The sequence below is a fragment of the Mirounga angustirostris genome, unplaced genomic scaffold (assembly GCF_029215605.1).
Source record: "Mirounga angustirostris isolate CCGP_5_RB_7025 unplaced genomic scaffold, mMirAng1.0.hap1 SCAF_2, whole genome shotgun sequence".
NCBI classification, from domain to species: Eukaryota; Metazoa; Chordata; class Mammalia; order Carnivora; family Phocidae; genus Mirounga; species Mirounga angustirostris.
The window spans coordinates 76,090,572-76,111,990 of NW_026991710.1; positions in this window are offsets into that span (position 1 = coordinate 76,090,572).

A 21,419-nucleotide genomic window follows, 5' to 3' on the forward strand; every position below is an offset into this window, starting at 1 on the left:
GGGGAAGCCTATTGGTTCCCACCTCGGAGCTGGCAGAATGTTTCAAAAGTCTCAAACGACCTGTGATGAAATGGAAAATTCACACCGCTTTCAGGATGACATTAATTCTCCTTAATTAAAAACTAATGAAGCTTTCATAACAGCTGTTTTAGAAGGAGAAACATATCACAAAATCAAAAAATGATACAACATCAGAGCTAGACAGGGATGAGAAACAGTGCTTTTAATGAATACTTCGCCTGCCCGAAGATTTGAAATGTGAGTAAGCGGCACACTTTGGTTTTTAAAAATGTTGTGTCTGATTTTTAAATTGGTGCTACTGAAAATTTTTAGGAATTAAGTAGCAGACACCTGTGGCTATTTTTCATTCTTAAAAATCGGACATCACTATTAAAAAACAAAAAACGACTTGTTTATTCACTACACAAAAGATTCATGATGGGGGCCTTTGAGAATTAGTTCCTCTAATGTGTAATAAATAAGATTCAATTTGCAAAAGTTTAAGTGATATAAGACTTCTCAGGATCAGCCACTTCCTAGAGCAAGGGGCACCTCTATCTAATTGACACTTACGATGTAATGTTTAATTCCTCTCCAAAATTACATTAAGTTTGACTTTCAAATTAATGCTAGGCCTCTATTAATACCTGTTTATAAAAGGTAGCTATAAGATATGTTTAAAAACACACACACTAAAATTAAGTTGAAAATAGAGGCATCACAAATCCAGCTCATTTAATTTGACCTTATTATTCTAGAAAGAGTTATTGAATGCCTAATATGTTCAAGTACTTCCATAAGCAATGTTAAGGAGAGCTCTGGACATTAGTTGCTACATGGGTCATAGCCATGTCGTATATCTGATTGACATAACTGACATTAGATACCAAATGCAGAACTCTCATTCACATATGATCTTTTTTAATGAGTACAGTACTTCTTACTGTACTTACTTACAAATGAACATATTAAAAATAAAAATAAAAAATAACTAAGCAGTGTAGCAAGAGATACATGTAATGGGGACTTCCAGCCTCATTTCTGCATGACTAAGCATTTAAAATTTATTGTTCACTCACTCAGATTTCCCCCTGGAACTATCATGGTAAAACTGTTCATAAACTGAGCAACAAGTATATAAAATCACTCCTCGTGTGTAACCTCCATTTTTTGGCGTGTCCAATTAACATGGTAAGTCCTATAAAATAGTTCAATCGCCAACAATTAATATATTTTAATTAATTCTTTTTCATCATTATTAAATGACATTTTTAATTCTTACTCCACAATCATGATTATGTGTCTCTTTTAAAAAAAAAAAAAAACAACTAGTATTAGTACATATACATAAACCTTAGTAGCACTGAAGAGCGATTATTAAGAATAAAACAATCACACAAGATCAATCAGTCCATTGACTAACAGTTTTCGAGCACCTACTATGAGCAAGGCACCGTAGGACAGAGATTTCCTAACTGGTATGCCAAGGCACACTCCTGAGCCAATAGGGGTCCAAGGGTGCTGAGGTATTGACCCTACCATGTCTCAGGGTGGTGAGGTGAGCACCTGGTCTGGAATTCTGTCCAGGAGCATTTCTAGTCATTTACACCTGGCCTTTCTTCAGAAAGCTCCTGAAGTTGGAGAAACAAAATAGAAACTTTTGAAAAGTTAAATACAAAGTCATAGTTTAAATAACATCAGAAGGCAAGAATATAAATTATATCATGATGCAGAATGTATTCCATTATCAAGGTAGTTGATAGAGAAAATATTCTATGAGAAGAGAAGAAGAAGGCAGCCTAGCATGGGATGGTTTCCCAGAATAAGAGGAAATTTAGCCTAATCACAGAGACTACGGAAAGGTCAGGGGAATGAAAAAGGGCTTCCAAGTGCAAGGAAGGCACAAAGATGGGAAAGAGTGTTTGGAGGATCAATAGCCCACGATGTCTGGAATATGGGTTTCATGTCAGGAAGTAGCAGATAGTAAAGCTCAGGTGAGACTGTGGAAAGCCTGTAGGCTGGGCTCAAGAGATTGCACTATACACTGTTCATCCATTCATTCCTTCATTCATGTAGTCAACAGATGTTCACTGAGCTCTTGCTATGTGCAAAACACTATTCTAGATGCTGGGGACACACAGTAAACAAGACTCCCTGCCCTCCCGGAGTTTACAATCAGTTGGAAGAGACAGACAGTAAACGGGATAAATAAGTGAGGTATATAATCGATTAGCTGGTAAGTGCTATAGAGAAAAACAAAAAGGAGTGGGAAGCCTGGAGTAAGAGTAGGCATTTCCTATTTTAAATAAGGTGCCCATAAGCGGCCTCACTGATCAGTTGACATTGGACTGAAGTCTTCAAAAGAGGGAGGGAGTTAGCCCTGTCACTATCTGAGGAGAGAACATTCCAGACCTTGAAAACAGCTAGTACCAGGCCTCTGAGGTGGGAGTGTGCTGGGCACGTTTGAAGAACAGGAAGAAGATCCATGTGGCCGGACCACAATGAGGGGTGAGAGAGAGAGCTCAGGAAGGTGACACAAGGCCCAACTTATAAGGCTTTAGAGGATGCTGTAAGAGCCCAGAAACCATCAGAGTGGTTTGAACAAAGTGGAATGCCTGTTACTAGATCCAGCAGATTGATTATAAAGCCAGATGTAAATCAAACTTGGGATCCGAAGTGCTGCCACTTTCCCACCCTCCCTTGGGCCTAAATATTTGCCACCATTTTGAGTGTTACGGGAGAGTGGCGTGGAGTGCCAGTCGCTGGCCATGCCCCCATTTGAATTTCAGCCCTCGAACCATCAGAGAGAGACTGAAGCCTGGCTACCATTCACAGAGGCTCACAAGCATGAGATGTATGGAGACCTCCAGTGTGGGCAAGAGGGAGCCACTGAAGATTTTTACCAAAGGAGAAACATGCTCTTAAAGGGGTGGTTTAAAAAGATCCAGCTGGTAGTAACTCATAGAATGCAGTGGAAAAGAGGCCAACTGAAAGCCTTGTGCAATAATTCAGGCAAGATCTGAACTTCTGCGGTAGCCCAAAAAGGAAAAAAAGATACAGATGGTAGATGCGTTTTGAAGGGACAGTAGAGAGAACCTGAAGGTTAACTGAATGCAGACTGTAAAAGAGAAAAAGAAACCAAATATGACTGATTTTTCAAATTCAGATGGTAGAAAAGTAGAAATAATCTTACCAAAACGTGCTAAAGTCAGAAGAATATGTTGTTTTATTCTTTTTTTTTTTTTTTCTTAAATTGGGGGTTAAGGAGAAGAAATCATAGAATTGAGAATTGTTTATTTTCCATCATTAGGAGTCTACATGAGGGATTCGGAATGAATGGGGGGTAGGGGTTATCCAGAGTCCATGATTTTTAAACTGTGGTCCCCAGATTCCAGAGGGTTTTCCTCGGGGTTTATGGGGGTGCTGCTCAGCGGAGGTGAGGCTCACTGGGCTGTGTTTTGATCTCTTCATATATCTCACTTCCAGTTCTGATTTCCCTCACCTCTGAATAGCACGTCCTAACAGATGACCACAACCTCAACTCCAGTGTATTCTGAGGCAGTCCACTAGCACATTCAACAATTTTAATTGTCCGTTGGATTATTCTTCCTTACAGCTGGTCTCCGTATTGTGTTGAAAGTTGCCCCCTACTGGTTCTTTGAAATGCTGCAGAACAAGCCTCATCCCTTTTTCTCACGTGAGGTTTATCCCGTTTCCCACATAGTGAATACTCAGAATTGACCAAACTGTCCTGTGATATGGTGATAGTGATTCAGATCACATAACTGGGCTTGAAATACACCCAATATCTCCAATGTCCTTAAAGGAGAAAATGAGCTAGAGCAGAGTCCCCTTGCAGTAGGCTTTACTAAAATGACCACAGAGCAGACATACTGAATAGAAAGCGGGAAAAAAAAAAAAAAAAGTTTTCAACACAGACTTGTCTTATAAAAGGAACAAATTAAAATTAGCCCAATTGTTACAAACACCTGCTATGTGAAAGCCAGTATACTTGGGGCTATAAGTCAAACCAAAAAACCTGTGGAACTAATGTGTTTGGTTCCTGTAATTGCTGTGTGCTTTTAGTTCTGAGTTTATGTCTGCTCGAGAGTTCAGAATGCATCCACTAACACAGTTAAGAGTACTATATGAGAATCAAAAGGTAGGTCTGAAATACATCATCACCAGTCTTATCCTCTGAGAGTTTAAGAAGTTAGACCTCACCAAGCAGGCCATCAAAAAGGCTACTTGGATTTTGTTCTGGATGTTGTCTGTCAGCTTTAACTGTCTCTCAACACTGAGGTGATGATAATGGTTCACTTTTAAAAGGTCAAAGATGATTTCCCAATTCTAAGGGGGAAATGTCATATATCAAATACAAAAGAAATAAGTAGCATGCGCCTTTATGAATTGAGAATAACTTTGATAAAACCTGCTTTTCAAATTGTGTGAGAATACAATCACTTGCAATTTACTCTTGCCCCAGAATCTCACTTTTAAAATATAAGCCACACACATACACAGAACTAATCTTTCTTTTCCTGTAAGAGATATAGCACCCAAATTGTGTACACATGTTGTACTGAATATCTACACAAGATAAGAATTTCAAGGTAGTTTGCAGAGTCACACGTTTCTGAATTGCACTTCATAAAATATATGGCATATACCCTCAGCTAGAATTATTTCAAGTGCAGGGACTTTAATCCAGTCTCATCTGAAGATGTAAGTTGCCAATTTCTGCTTTAATTCTTGTCCTTTACAAGCCAGTATTTATGTTCTTCTAAATGTAACAACCATGGGGAGGGAGGGCATGTTGACCATATGCCAGGCACAGTGCTTGGTACTGCCTGCATGGTTCACTTGATCCTCATAACCTCTCTGTAAATTTGCTATTACTGATACTAATCGAACAGTTTAAAAACAAAAAAACCTGTCTCTAGGAAGTTAAGTCATTTGGCCAAGGTCATCCAAATAGTAAGTGACCAAAACGGAATTCAAACCCACATGTCTCTCCCTCAGAAACTCATGTTCTTTCCATCCCAAGAGGCTGCTCCTGACATCAGAGAGAGATGGAAGGTAAAAGGCCCTTTTATAGCCCTTCATTGCTGCAAGAGGCTTTGAACACTATGGGGATCCATAAAGATCAGCTGGTCCTCACCAGCTGACTATATTTTTGATACAAAAACTACAAGTGGTGAAAAAAACATTCAAAAAGATGAATATAAATGATGCACGCATCATAGTCGCTTAGAAAACATAAACAGATTCTGATACTCCGCCGGATCAGCATCTGCGGCAAACACTGCTCGAAGACCAGCAAACCTGCTGGTCCTGCTGTGGTCTTCATCTCTGCCAGCGATGTCAGCGATCTTTCCGTCTTCTTCCCCGCTTTCTTAGCACCCCTCTAATGGATCCATTGGAAGAACAAAGCCCTGTTGAGTCACCTCACATATCGCTCTCCTACCTGACCCCCTTTTTTCCAACCTCACTGCTACCAGACAAGTTTAAACACATGCTAGCTTCTGTGGGAAAACATGACAAGCTTCACTCTCTTCCAGCACACATCCCTCCAAACATCTTACTAGGTGATCTTGCTACATTACTTCTCAAGTCAGGTCACTGCATGATTTCATTTTTTTCCCATGGTATTTCTATGGTCCACTCACCAATGATGAAGCACCTTAGCCAAGAATCCCTTCTGGCAGGAAGTACTAAGGCAGCCTTCACAGAAAGCAATATTTGAGCCAAGGAGGTAGGATTTTGACAATGAGAAATATGAATGTGCACTATAACAGCTATGTGCAAAGAGGAAATGGGAAAATATAATGGACAAGTTTGGGCCAGGAATAAGGCTATTTGGCTTGAAAGAGAAGGTCCTATGGAGACAGATAGAAGATAAGGTGAGAGCCAGTTGGTTGATGCATTCAACAATTACATTTTGAGAGTCCATCATACAGGTATATACACATATATCTCCACACATGCCAAGATGCTAGGCATGCAGAACATAGAAACATGAACGTGCAAGATCTCAAAGCTATTACGGAGGAGATGTCCTGCATACGCATAACTACAATGTAAGGGAAAGCAAACAGGTGCTACAACATAGTATAGGAATTGAAGGGAGAGACGGTACTCTTCCAGGTATCCTTTTATGGAAATACGGTGATTTGATTTTATTTTTTTTAAGATTTTTAGTTATTTATTTGACAGAGAGAGCGAGCACAAGCAAGGGAGCAACCCGCAGAGGCAGAGGGAGAAGCAGGCTCCCCACTGAGCCTGGAGCCCAATGCGGGGCTTGATCCCAGGACCCTGGGATCATGACCTGAGCCAAAGGCAGACGCTTACTGACTGAGCCACCCAGGTGCCCCAAAATACAGTGATTATAAATGATACATAATAAGAACTTTAAAAAGTCTATAGTGTTTTGAGAATTCAGAGAAAAGCAAGACCTTTCTTCACCAGGGTGATAAAATGTCTTTGTGGAGAGGATGGCGTAGGAACTAGATTTAACAAGGAGTATAATTTCCAAAGATACAGCATAACGGAAAAAACATTTTTAGGCCAAGGGCAAGATATGGTCTAACTCACAGAGGAGGAAAGCACAAAGCACATTTGAGAAAAATCAAATAATTTGGTGGCAACATATGGCCATGAAGAGCAGTAAGAACATAAGATGACAAAACTATAAAAATCAAATCCAACCACCTACCTAATGTTTGAGTGTAGTCTCTTTTATAGTCTATTCCATCTTTGAACAGCTGTGAATATTAGTAATATGATAGTATTTACAGTTACCTGGGGAAGGCAGACAATTTAACAGGCAATGACAATAAATTGTGATAAGTGCTATAGTAATGTAAATGCAAAGTGATTTGCAACCTAGTGCAGGGAAAGGAAAAGCTCCCTAGCCGGGATTCCAAGTTAGACCTGAGGTATAATTGAGAGTCAGCCAGGCAAAAGAAAGAGGGATGAGCAGCGTATGCAAAGACCTGAAGCCAGAGGGCAAGATTTGTTCCAGGAACTGAAAAAAGTCACACCAAGTCGGAACTTAGAGGGAACAGAGAATATCAAGAGAATAAAATGAAGAGGCGAAAAGCAGTCCTCAAAATCCTCCATAAACCACATTAAAGAGTTTGTATTTTTTAGGAATAAAGTTCCAGGCATCACTAGGTAGTCACTGAAGAGTACAGAGTGAAGTAGTGACCTGCCCATATTCTTATTTTAAAGAATCATCCGAGCTGCCCTAGGAGAAAGCTTTGGGAACAGGACAAGATCTGAGAAAGGCAGACGAGTTAGGAAGCTCGTGTGGCATCGAGTCCTAGTTACCTGTAGTAGCCACAGAGGAAGTAGGGGTGGGAAGATTCTAGGGCAGCTTTGGTGGGAATGGGGTCTGGGGCTGGGGCTGGGGCCTTTTCTGAAGTTTTTAGTGTAAGTGAAACCATGAGAGGCAATAAAATCATCCAAGGAATAAGAGGTCTATTTAGCAGAAATGAGATCTAGACACAGAACCCTGAGAAAGATCAACACTTGATCACAGGACAGAAGAGTATTCTGGCTAAAACAGAATGAGGAAGAAAACTTGAGAAGTGAGTAGTCTCAGAAGTCAAGGGAAGAGTATTTCGATAGAGAGAGGTCAGTGTTGTCAACTGCGCTCCCAGAAGGAACAGTACCCGTTACAATTAGCAGCAGGAAGGTCTTCCAGATCTTGTCAAGAACAGGGTGGAGGAAAAATGGCAGACAAGGAAGCCAAACCGTAGCTGGTGGAAGAATAAGTGGAAGGGCTTATACACTGCTCTTCCAAGGAACGTGGTGATGAAAGAGAGGGGGAAAAAAAGGACAGAACGGAATCCAGGAAGGGTGTCTGTTTCCAAGCCAGGAGAGTCTTGAGCACAGTTAAATGTAACAAGAAGGTACAGGTAGTGAGGTCAATGTTGAGAGTACAGCAGCAAGTGGAGGATTCAAAAGGTGGTAAGTTATTGAGTTATTACTTGTGGAATGATTGAATATCATGAGATTAACAAGGTTCGTTATGGTGAGGTCAAGTTAAAATAAGAAATATACCCACATATTTACTAATGCTGGCTTAGCTGCAGAAAGAGAAGGAACACTCAAACATCATGACAGAGATTTGAGGTTGGATATTCGAAGAAACAGTAAACTCAGGGAAATTAGTTTTTAGGTGGAGGGGAAGATGATACTTGGTTTTTAAATTTTTTTAAATTTAAAAATATCACATTTGAGGGGCTCCTAGGTGGCTCAGTCAGTTAAGCCTCCAACTCTTGATTATGGCTCAGGTCATGATCTCAGGATCATGGAGCCTGCTTAAGATTCTTTCTCTCCCTCTCCCTCTGCCCCTCCCCTCCTGCTCCTGTGGTAGCACTCTCTCTCTCTCCCTCTCTCAATAACATATTTGAAATGAAGGTAAAATATCCAGGTAGATATATTCAACAACACACTGGAAAGGTAGAAGCTAGGTTTAGCCAGAACATTCAGAATTGAAGTCTCAGGATAAGAAGAGAAAAGCCTCATAAGAAGATGGAAAGCTATTCAATGGCCAATGGACGTTCTGAGCAGCAAAATTTTACAATCTAGGTACATTCAAGGATAATTAATCTAGTGGCTTCCTATTGGATATTAAAAATATGTATATCACAACTTAATTCTGTTGAAAAATACTCATATAGGAAAATATTTACTTCCTCATTTAAGTCAATTTCACTATCTTTATATAAAGTGCACCATATACATAAGGGAAATCTAAAGCTTGTTTTCTCATGGTTCTCCTGTTGAAAAGGGATCAGCGCCAACGCCCTCGTGTGGTGGCTCTAGGTAGGAACAGGCGTACCCCTCGAGTCTGATTTGCACCATTCCTTGCCCACATGATGGAGAACAAATCTTTTTTATTATTCTGTATCTGCATCTTCGGAGAATAGAGAAATAACTTTTCTTCCCCTCACAATCTTCCTCTTCTTCATATTCATCCTATCCCGAAGTAAGAGCTTAACCATGGATAACTAGTATGCTGGCAAAAGTCCAAGTCAACAAATACAAATGCTAGATAGATGACCAAAAGTTTTTTTATAATTCAGATTTTCAATAAATAACCATAGAAATGATTTTTAGGAACTTAGCCAGTGACCTCCAACATTGTCAAAATCAATTTTCCAATTCAGCACCAAAACAGTACATTTTACGATATTTTTTGTCACATTTTTTCTTTCTAAAACAGTGACTGAAATTATAGTAAAATAGGGTGCCTGGGTGGCTCAGTTGGTTGAGCGACTGCCTTCAGCTCAGGTCATGGTCCCAGGGTCCTGGGATCGAGTCCCGCATCGGCCTCCCTGCTCCGCGGGAAGCCTGCTTCTCTCTCTCTCTCCCACTCCCCCCTGCTTGTGTTCCTTCTCTCGCTGTGTCTCTCTCTGTCAAATAAATAAATAAAATCTTAAAAAAAAAATTATAGTGAAATATCCTACATGGCCCCACTTTCTTCTATCTCCATTAGAATAACATGGGACATGTTGTACTATAATTGAAAAAAAAATTCCAACGAGATCAGTTTAAGAGTTGTTTGGGAGGCCAATTGTTACATAAGACTCAAATATCCACAGAGTCTCTGAAATTGATAGAGTATGAGTTTCAGAAGTATCTGAACCTCTAGAGAACTTTAGAAAATTCTGAACATTTTAACAAATAGGAAAAAACTGAAGGGTTTCTCTGTATATAGCTAAAATATTAGCAACAGTTTCTCTCTCTTTTTTTTTAAGATTTTATTTATTTATTTGACACAGAGACAGCGAGAGAGGGAACACAAGCAGGGGGAGTGGGAGAGGGAGAAACAGGCTCAATCCCAGGACCCTGGATCATGATCTGAGCCAAAGGCAGATGCTTAACAGACTGAGCCACCCAGGCACCCCAACAGTTTCTCTTAATTACTTTTTAGAACACACTACAATAAAATGAGCATGAATAATTCAATATAATTATCTAAAGTCATTATTTAGAACCTAAAATAGAAAATAAGGTAAAATAAAAAGTCCTCAATTTACAAAAATTCATTTCTAGAAATTCATTTACAAGTCACTTATTTTGAGCACACGGTATATGATTTCTTGGGGTGGGGGAGATATACATAATGGTTGCTTTTTAGGTTAGCTTCCCAAAAATGTTGTTTAACCATTAATACAATTGAAATATTTTTCATAAAATGATTTAAATGCGGTATTTTTACACTAGGTTCTTGCACAAAGAGAAAATACAGTAATATGAGAGAGCATGACATTTTAAATATTTTTAGAGTACTTTATACTGAGAAAATAGATTTGGTGTCATCATCAAGGACAGCTTTCATATCCATCATTTGTCAGCTCTGCCACCCTAGGCAAGTTGCTCAATGTCTCTGTGTTTCATTTTCCTCATCCATGAAATAGAAATAAAAATAGGACACTCCCTAGTTTTGCTGAAAAGATTTCATGCCTTAACATGAAGTGCAGAGCACTTAGAACAGTTCCTTGTTCACAGTAGGTTCAAAACAGTGTTATAATGTTATCATTCTGCACACTACTGCTTAATAAAATGTAGGAATTAATCAAATATAGATGCTGCAAGAGGGCAAAATACAGTAAAAGCTAACATTTTATCTTTCAAGCCAATTCTGTAAGGTCTTCATTGAAAGAGATGTACAAGTGAAAATATATGCATTCGCCACTCTATTACTTAGCAATTTTGTACAATCTTGTGAAACTTTGCAATATAAAGTAAAAAAAAATTAAAGCATTCAAATTTTAGAAGTATAAACTTTATTCCAAAGAAAGTAAACTGTTAAATATGCAATAAAATTATTTCACCATCTCTTCAGGGTCAAAATCGTACTTCTGATTATGTATTAGAATATGTTTCATCCTAAATATCTCTGAGCTTTAAGAATGCAAAGAAGCAATAAATAAATAAAAACCAAAAATGCAAAGAAGCTTCCGCAACATTATGAAACAATCATACCCAAAGGCAAGGTGAAAATCAGTGAGGTAAGGCTGTTTATAGAAGCTCTACAGACTAACATGAAAATTACAGTTTTTAATATTAAAAAAAAGACTTTTTATTTTCTGTCCAAATTTAAAAAAAAAATGAAAAGAAAGACTGCTAACATTAAAGAGATTTCCTTTTTTGAAGATTTTATCCACTAAAAATGGGTTCATTCTTCAAATTAAAATAGAGACAGAAAAAGAGATCCGGGGTAGTTTCTGATACCATAGACATTTTATGTTAGCTGAAATAGTGAGAAATGCAACGCTACAGGGTTAAGAGAAATACAAGGGCTGAGAGAGTTCCTTGTTTTCCTTTTTCCAATCTCTCTTTAGGGAAGAGACAACTTTACCTTTCGTCTTCCTCTCTTACGTTGTGACTCCCTGCTCTCTTTTACAAAGCCAGATGGTGGCGCTGTGGTATCACTTGCCGAGATTTTAGCTTCAATTCCCTGGGCTTCTATAAGCAATAGCATTTTGTGAAGTCAAGCCCTCTTTTAAAAAAAGAAATATTAAACGTGCTTTATTCTTCTTTTTAGTGGTAAGTAAGCCCACCATTTAAGTCCTTATGGTTATTTCAATGTTTGCTCTCTTTACAAGGATGTATCTAAAACCTATACATACGGGTAACTTATACTCTCTAAAAGATTGAGAGGTTGTGGCATTTTTGTGTTATTGTTTTTTCTTAGTCCAAGGAAATAAAAATAACAAATGATTATATTCTGTCCACCTTGTTTTCAGATATCCATAATTTATATATAAAGTCCTATGACACTTCCTAACCCCAACCCACTGCCCAAATCTTCAGGAAAAAAAAAATTTTTAAGGCTTTTTTCAGTAAAAGTAAACACAGTCTGTTTGTTTGTTTGTTTTTTAAGATTTGATTTATTTTATTTGAGAGAGAGAGAGAGCACAGCCAGGGGGAGTGGCAGAGAAAGCAGACTCCCCGCTGAGCAGGACCCTCAGATCATGACCTGAGCCAAGGGCAGACGCTTAACTGACTGAGCCACCCAGGTGTCCCAAAAATAAACTAAGTTTTAATCCCAGTCCTCTCTAAAACTCTCTCAACAATTGGTGAAAGTGCTTGTTTCTCTTGAAAGTGATGTTATGAGGTTAATCTGGTGATGCCTCTAATTATCCTGACTCTCTCTTCCTCTGTGGATCTCATTAAACCACCTTCTTGTGAGTCTGGGTTTCATCTGATTTATGCCCCACAGATGAAAACTGAAAACAAAGTTGGCTGATGCAAAATTATGAACTGGGCCGTTTTCTTCCCCATCCACATTGCTATCAATGTTCTTCTCCTTTTACCTTTGGCCCACCCTGACCAAAAATCACTCTGGGTAACCCTACCATACCTCCTTCTACCCTTCTTTGAATTCTGAATAAAGTGAATGTCAGAACAACATCGAAATCAACGCAACTATCAGAATATGTCCAAGTAGACATATCACAGGTGAAAAATAAAGCCCAAGAAGAAAGACACATCAGGAAAGGGCAACATGCCCTTTTAAAGTCTATATACCAAGGGCCCCTGTGACCAAGGTGCAGTCTCAGCATCACTCGCATTATCTTGCTGAATGAGCACGGGCCGAGAGAAGGACTCATGATAGTCACGATGCCCCAGCTGGAGGGACACCTGTTCCTCTGCCCACTGCTACAGCTACCACTCCAGGGAGGCCCTTGGAAGCATGGAACTTCAGAGTTCAAGGACTTTCCCACCTCTTCTAGGTAACTTGCGGAGCAGGGTCCATGCAATGGAGATGCCATCCTCTGCAATTACTTTTTCAATGGAAACTATGTTCTTTTCCAAACAAAACCCTAGGTCCAAGTCCAATATGCCAAACAGATTAAAACGGTATTTTAAACACGTTTATAGCTTAAAATTTATGAAATTTACTTCCCGAACGGCAATAAAAGAGGAAAATGGGTGACCTTCTGGACCAAAGACTGAGCATTCTGCTTACTTTGGTCTTTTAATGGGCCCACATACAAAATTACTGTAGGACGGATCTGTACCATAGAATTTGAAAGAAGCCATTCCTAACCTGCTTTGATAATGGCTTATTTCTCTCTGAGACAAAAAAGATTACGCTGGAAATAATTGGATTCTAGTAACGAAGATAAAGACATTGATCTATAACATGCTTTAAAAGCCCTCATTCTGGAACGATGCCCTGACTCCCCACTACACCCCCATCCCCAGTTAGGCAACTTCCAATTCTTCCTATGTGTGGAGTTGGTTTCCAACTTGGTTTTATGGGAATTCCACCTATCGTTAATGGTTGTCTATAATTTAACATGCCTTTTTTCCCCTCTATTTCAATAGTCCTAGTTCCAACTGTCTTCTAAAGTTGTAATATTGAGATGCACTTAAAACCAAATAATTTGAGAAAGCATCTTTCTGAATTCCACAATGCCACTTCGTCTTTTTGTGCACAAGACACCTAAGTTGAGAAGAATTTTCTGATGAATGATGAGGTGAGGCTGAATCTCAAAGCTTCAGAAGCTCCTGGAATGGAGGAAAAAGCAAAGGAAATGAGAGGAGCACCCTGTCTTCTCAGCGTGCCTCCCTCAGCCAGTTTTCACATCTTGGCGCTCTCCTCTAGAGCTTTTAAAATCAAAAGGGGAAAATGAGGTGACAAGAGGGATGATGTCGAGAATCCTGCCTGTTGTCAGGGACCAGTTGTGGGTTATCAATCTAATCTAATGTGGAATTCTCTTTGAAAGATAAAGACTTTCTTATTTTTCCCATCTATAGCCTGTGTGTGTGTGTGTGTGTGTGTATGCATATATATGATTTACCTGATTGCAGATTTTCTTCCTGGAGACTGTGAATAAGTTGATAGAATGAAATTTGTTTCCATCATAAATGCTTCTCCAAACTATAAAATCAAACCCCTAATAGAAATTCTACCAGGGTGTCTCTACTTCTGAGCATAAATGATAGGTTCCTTTTGAGATGGCAGTGATACGTCTGTGGAGTTTTATTTCCAGGGAGACAGGGCAGGATTTGCTGCTATGCAGACTGAATAATGTTGGAAGCCAACATCATGTCACATTTTGTGTGCACTTTCCAAAGATTAATCCAAGCGTTACAAATGGGACACAGACTGCCATTGTCCCAGGGACACTTTAATAACCCACACCTACAATATTCAACCTGTTGTTTGCATAGGGACAACTTTGGGACACAAAAACCCACCAGAATGACTTGGGGAAAGGAGCCATGGAGAGGCAGAGACCCAGGCGCCGCGGCACCTCCACATTTCATCCTTCATGGCAAATGAGTCTGTTTGGAGTTTATTTATGCTTGGGGATGGGGGTCGTGCAGCTTGCTTTCTTCAAAGCCCCTCAGCGAGCATGTCTTAAATCGGCTGCACACTAACTTGGTTTCTTCCTCGCTTTGCACTTTCAAGCAGGCTTTGCCAACTCGCAGATAATTTTTGTTTTGTTTTGCATAATGCCGCTCAAATTAAGTAACATGGCCACATGCCCTCAGGACTTAAATTTTGCCTGGCCAGCTTCTTTTCTTTTTCACCCCATCCCCCCCTTTCCTCATGATTCCTGTCATCTGTTGTTCAACTAGGATATTTGTCACGAATGGAAGACTCAGTAGAGGAAGATGAGAAGAACTCATAGTTGTCACATTCCCCGGTTCGTCATCTTTAAGCATAACTCTACAGTTCTTAATTATTATCACTTTCTTATTTACTTTAGAAAACAAATACTGAGGCACTAGTAGATTGGAACTGATAACCAAGTTCCGTTTTGAGTTGAAAATATCAGTAACGTTTTCCATAGAAGGTATTTTTACCATAGAGATAGAAACATGTAAGAAAACAATGAACAGAATCACAAATAGTTAGGATATATTTAATCCTAGTTATTTTGAACAGTCTCCTGAAAATAACTTTTTTCTTTTCATAAGACACTATTACCTTAGTATATGGTAGTGATACTTACCAATAGGAGGCAATTCACTTAATTTCCACTTTAATGACAGGTTTTAATTATGTGGAAAATGACAAAAGGCAGGAGAAAATAAAACTAAAAGGGGCTAGTGTACATTTTGCTTAAAAGACATGTTCCTACAATTTAAACTTAAACTTGCTACTTATTTAAATAAGTATCAACAAACCCAATAATATAACATTTCAAATTTACGTTTAGTGCTTGATATAATTTTTTAATTCAAACTATGGTATTTCTCTAACATCCTATTTTTGTATTTATTATCATTCTTATAACTAGGTAGGTAAGTAAGGCTTCTTCTTGATTTCTATAAACATTTTTGGCCTTGAGATCTAAAAATAATACTACATGGGAATATGTGTATGACGCAGTCAGTTGAGTCTTAAAAGCGAGTATGTTAATGGCAAGTGGTTCGTGGGAAAATTGTGTGTAGATTGCTTTGCCTTTATGAGCTTAGTTTGAGGCAATAATGTACCCAGCGGGCAGGTGAAAGAGTTGAGGGAACATGTGGAGGGACCCAAGTTCATTCTCTGCTCGGGGTCCCACAAGGCTGGAAGAAAGCTGTTGGCTGAGCTGCATCCCTTTCTGGCACCAGGAATTCTCTTCCAAGTCCATTTGGTGTTGAAAGAACTCCATTCCTTGCAGACATAGGTCTGTATCCCCTCTACTCTTCCCCTGAGGTTTGTTTGGTCAGGGCCCCTCACAGCTCCCAAAGGCTGCTCACAGCTCCTTTCCACATGGCCATTTTCATAAGCCCTCTTGTTCTTCAAATCTCTCTGACTTCTGGAATGCCACCCCCGCCCCCCCCCCCCGGTCCCTTTTAGGGGCTTGCCTGATGAGGTCAGGCTCAACCAGATCATCTGCCTTGTGATTAACTCAAAGTTAACTGATTAGTAACCTAATCACAGGAGTGATATTCCATCATGCTCACAGGTCCTGCCTACACTCAAGGGGAGAGGATTATACAGAACTCATCTAGCAGCATGTGGGAACTTTGAGGGCCATCTTAGAATTCTGCTTTGCACAAAAGCTAATTACAGATAGTGAAACGGTTGTGAAGGAAATAAAGTAGGAGATAGATAGAGTGGGCAGAAAAGGCCTCCCTGGGGCAGTAATATTTGATCTGAGACTTACAGGGCAAAGAATGGGCCTTTGTGGGAATGACTGCCAAAAGGGTATTGTGTCACTCTTCAAATTTCAAATTCAACGTTTTATTATAATATTGTTATAATTCCACTGATATGTCAGAGTACCTGCTTTTTGAGATTTCGATAACAAAGCTATTCCTACTTCTAATGCATATGTAAAAATAAAACTTCTTTGTCTAGAAGCTCTAATTTCATTCCTCCAGGAAAGAGAGTTTGTGGTGCGTTTGAGCTGTGAGCTGCCTTTCTTAGGGGCCCCGCAGAGAAATGTCTCAATAGCAATTGGTGGGGAGATGCCAAGGCACTTTGCCCTTGGAAAGGCAAAAAGAAAATCCCCTACAAACTAACAATTATAAATGCATCATAGTGACTGTGTCAAAACCACTCATGCATTAGTTCAAAAAGCATCTGTGCTAGGATATTTTTGAAACACGAATTTATGTTCCACTTTCCACAGTTTTCCCTCCTTCCTCCTCTAAGCGTAGAGCCAGGCCCTTTGTGTTTCTTTGCCTGGGGGATTTTGCAAAGTGGAAAGAAGAGCTGGCAGGTGCTTTTCCTGCCTTTGGTACAAACTTAAAGTTATCAGAGATGATCTGAGAAGATCTGGAGATTCAGAAATGCCAGAGAGTTACTCTGGAAGCATCAAGTAAGAAGGGCCAACATGTCCCCCAGAATTAAAAAAAAAAAGGAGGGGAGGGGGAAGGGTTGGGGACGAGGGAGCTGTCAGTGAAAGGGGACCCGGAGAGGAGGTTTGTAGTGCAGGACTCCAGTCTCTCCAAATAATCTTACTTTACTTCCCAAACACAAAGAGAAACAGCAAAGCCTTTGGACTTGAAAGGGACTCTCCCCTCAACCTGGGATGTGAGCATCTCATCAGAAAAGCACTGTGGACCCATGACTAGAGAAACCCCCTCCATATGGTGGCTGGTGTTTGAAGACCCGGGACCTTGGCCCAAACTCGATTTGAGGCCAAGCACATGTGGGGGAGGTGAAGGAGAACCTCACTAATGACCATGAGTGAATTCCCCAAGTCAAGTTTAAATCCAGTGTGAGTTTACAGACTATGCATCGTGCACATAATGTCGAGGACTTAGGTATCGGGCGCATCAGGGAACTGTTAACAAATTCTGTCCTCAGTAAGCTGAATCGTTCAGGTAGCCAGAGTTGCTCATACATACGTTATGGACTACACAGAAGAAATTTTGCTAGTTTAAATGCTCCAAAGCATTTCTGTACCTGTGACATTAAGTCTCCCTCTACCTTCTCAAATGCCACCTTCTGCCCGCTGAATGGAGTGGTGGTGTAGAAGAAACAGAGCTGGACCAGTTAGCCAGAGTCCCGGGTTTCTTTGTTTTCAGTCTTTTATTGAGTGTTCTTCATTATCCGAGTGTTCTGGGCTTACAAAGATAAATAACACCAGTTCCTACCTTTTGTCTAAGAATGGAGAAAGGCAAGAGAGACAAAAGCGGTTATAGGCAGTATGCACAGTGGTTCCTCACCAAAGCTCAGGAATCAGAAAACAGGAGTTCAAACCTAAGCTTTTGTGATGCTTTAGCTGTCTGATCTTGGGAAAACCATGGAATGATCCTGAACTTGTTATCTCACCCATTAAATGATCCCTACCATTAATGATTCTCACCTCATGGTGCTGTTGTGGCTATGAGATAGTGTTTATGAAAGTTTATTATTGTAAATGAGTCACTGTGATGCAATGTCTTCAGTACTGTGGTGCTGTATTTATGTAACTCTGCATCGATTTTTCCAGTCAAGCCATCTCTACTGAGGAACTACTACGCTGCCAGATCTGAGGAATAAAAGTCATGTAAACTCTCCAAGTCTGCCTCCTTTGTGAAATGAGAAATTTGGAATAGGTGATCCCTAAAGTCCCTCAAAATAGGTAGTGAGCTCAAGGGGAAACTGTACAAAATACCAGCCCATTGTCCTTTTAGAAAAATATTTAGGTCATATCCACGCAGACATAGAGGGGAGCGGGGAGAGAGAAGAACTAGAAACAAAAGGACAAAAAATATTAAATTAAGCCCAGCAACTATCTATTTTTAAAATAAATAAAATTTTTGGAAGCCAGCTAATAACTAAAATTTTGAATAATTGGATCATTTCACAATTGGATCATTTCACAATTCCGGTACTGAAATAGAGGCTATGTGACTAGCTGGTAAATTTAATCAATAAAAGCAACCAATTAGGATTATTTGGGTAGATGTGATATTTCAAGTATACACCCTTTTACTCTTTACGTAATAAAAAGTTTAACTGAAACTCTGAATTCAGTCAACTAATTTCTAACCCAATTGCTACGTTTTGCTTTTGTTTAAGAAGAAAAATATTTGAAAAAATTCATAGGTATCTGTTCTCCCAAGAGGTTTCTCTAAACATGGCTGTAATACTTTTCAGCGAGACACTGAACCTTATTTTAGTGATTAGTCCAATAAATGGAAGCATTGCTAGGTCTAGAACTCGTCAATCTACTTTAAAAGACTAAATTTCTCTTAAATTATGCATATTTAAAAAAATAAAAGCATGTGTATTCCCGGGGTTTGGATTACTATGAAGAGAATGTGTTCGTCTGATAGTTGGCATGCCCCATTTTGATGTCATTTTGTGGGTCAAAGATAACACCTCTGCAGAAAAGAAGGAAGAGGTAGAGAACAACTGTAAGCATAGCAAGACGAGATTTACAGCACCAGTAAAATATATAACATGACAATTGGTGCAGAGCAGTGTGACACACGGCAGTGATCCTGTGCAAACTGGGAGGCCCCGTTTGCATCGCTCCTTCAGAACTGTGGCTTTCACTGACATTTATAAACAGGATGAGAACATTATATGACCCTTTGCACGCAGCCGCTGCCTAAAACTGGAAAGCATTGCAATGCCTGATAGGTACCTGCATATCTCATCGAATTTAGGATCAAATAATTTGGAAGCTTTCAGTATCTAGAAATGCTATGCAACATTGAAGACAGAAATGGGATTAGTTTACACTGCATCGGAAAGATAAAAATACTTCTTTTGTACTCTTCTCTGTGTAGTTGTATTAGGACTATGGTTTTTGTGTAAGTGAAACAGACCCCTTAAACTTTCTAGACAACATTTAAATGAGTACGGTGAATCCCCAGCCTTTCCTAATATCAAAGAAATTTTTCTCATGTTACGTATAGATGTTTGCACAAAGATTCATAAATAGTAACTCAGATACACGTGGAAGAAACTCAAGAGAAATTGTAGTTATAAAAGTTATCGCATGGTTATTCCCAATTTGTTGAAACAATCCTCTCATGTTATTGCTAAAAATATGTATTTGGCCAATATTTGAATAATTGGATTATATCAGAAATCATTTTCTGTCTTTCTTTTAAGCTGCGGACATAGAAGCCAAAGTTAAAAAGAATTGGGGGCAATTAGCTGGTTGACTTGTTATCTGAGCATAAAATATGTTGGAAAATGCTGAATGGATTCAATGATACCACTATTTATTTTCCTAGGAGTTAATAGGTAATGTTATTCGCACAAACACATAAATAGTGCTCAATACACTTACTAAACTGAATTTAATTTAATCGAAAATAACCAACCATTTGCTTATCAAATTTCCTTTTTTTCCTAGATTATTCAGCTAGTAGCATATTCTTTTCCAGGAGGCCTAGGAACACGAGAGTGAACTCATTTATGCAAAAGTAAACTATACACCTAATTAATATAGACTGGTTCTCTAAACCAATCGAACAAACCAGATAATTACTAAATTTGTAGTTACTGTGCTTCCTCACTTGTTTGGTCTTAAAAACAAAGGGTTTCTTTTAGAGACTTGGGTAAAAATTGAATTTAACTATTATCTGAACACCTTAAAGTGGTAAGTTTGTGTGTCAACTGAAACTGGACTGTTTTTCCTTATTTTCTGTTTTGTTTTTTTTTTTATTTTCAGTTCCAAGTTCTAATTCAGTGACATAGTCCTGAAAGATTTGCCACATAAAGTGTAATATGTGAGTAAACAGAGATATTTTAAATAAGACATAACACCATCTTATTAAATATTTTTTAATTTATGAAAATGGAAATACTGATATGGAATATAAAATATTAACTCCTCCTTCTATCTAGACTTTCTATTAATAATATAGAGCGTGGCTTCTAACAATAGCTTGACAATACTAACAACAGCATTGCTTTCAACTTCATGCATAAGTAAATAGAAAGTTAAAGCACTGCACTTTCTCACCTCATTTTTTGTAAGGGAAAGGACCATGTGTCATTGAAAATCTCAGCTATGTTGATGCCCTAACAGCAGTGAAATGGAAACAAACTAATTTATAAATCATAGGGAAACTTTGGCGAAACTAACAAATAGATAAATGCATATAAACATATCTCTGGTTCAAATTCCTACCTCCAGCTCCATCCAGGTTAAAAATCGCCCCAAAATGCCTACCTCACTGTTAAATTTTACATCACACATCCCTAGAAAATAATATCTGGAGACTATATTACATGTCCGCCCCTCCTCTTATGTGTTCTGATGCTGTTTCGGAGACAGAAAATCCAGCTTCTGAGCCTGGATCTGCCTGGCTCTGGCGAAGTAGCTGCCCCAGCCCTGTGTGCTTATGTTTCCGATTCCTGGGAAGTTCTCTTTGCCACAGGGCGTGCCCTGAAACACATCAAAAGAACCAAGTTCTACAAAAGAAAAAAGAAACTCAAGTAGGCTTGAACATACAAAGAGAGGGAGAAAGAGATGAGAAAGGGGCCAGGCAGAGTGTTGAATACAAAATGAGTTCAACCAACCCCAGGAGCTCTTCGTCACTTACATTTATCTTGTTCTGGGAGAGGGGCGTCAAAACCAGCCCTGACATAAACCACCCACTGCCATTGACTTTGACTCTATGTGTGAGTGAGTGAGTGAGTGAGTGTGTGTGTGTGTGTGTGTGTGTGTGTGTGTTGTACATAAAAAGGAACAGATTTCATGAGGTATCACTGTTACCTCACAAGCACCAAAAAGACAACATTTAAAAGCACAAATCTCCAAAGTCCTAAGTAAATACGTTTAGCATGGTTTTGCATTTAATGAATGCATAGTGTTAATATCAAAATCTTCTAATTGTGCATTGCTTTAACATATTTGCTGCAGTATTTATATTGTAATTTCTGTGCTTAGAATCATAAAGCATGTGAAATTTTCCATTTCTACTTGTAGTATTTTTTACATGTTTAGTTTTCAGGGTCAGAGCTCATGGTCAAAATCTCTGCAACCAGATACATT